We start from the raw sequence: 266 nt of genomic DNA, 5'->3' as shown, positions 1-266 counted from the left end.
GCTCCTCCAGCAAGGGAGGTTCACTGATTTGCTGCAGGTGTGTGGCAACTCATTTAATCTTCAGCATTTCTTCGACCTCTTGTCCTTTCCTCATGTTCTCAAAGTCTGAAGCACAGGGACAGCAGGAGAAGTTTCCTACTAAATAGAGCTAGCAATGCTTCCTTAAAAGCTTTCAATACTGCAGTTAGAGGGAGTTAAGTAGGATTTTTTTTTCCTTTAAATAAAGCTCCAAGAGATGATATCGTAATCTGTGTCCACATAAAAAG

The sequence above is a fragment of the Empidonax traillii genome, unplaced genomic scaffold, assembly GCF_003031625.1.
Source record: "Empidonax traillii isolate 1590-97213 ecotype Southwest subspecies unplaced genomic scaffold, ASM303162v1 scaffold15:size5535645, whole genome shotgun sequence".
Taxonomy (NCBI): Eukaryota; Metazoa; Chordata; class Aves; order Passeriformes; family Tyrannidae; genus Empidonax; species Empidonax traillii.
The sequence above is the reverse complement of the archived record's forward strand: the minus strand, read 5'-3'. Positions refer to the sequence as shown.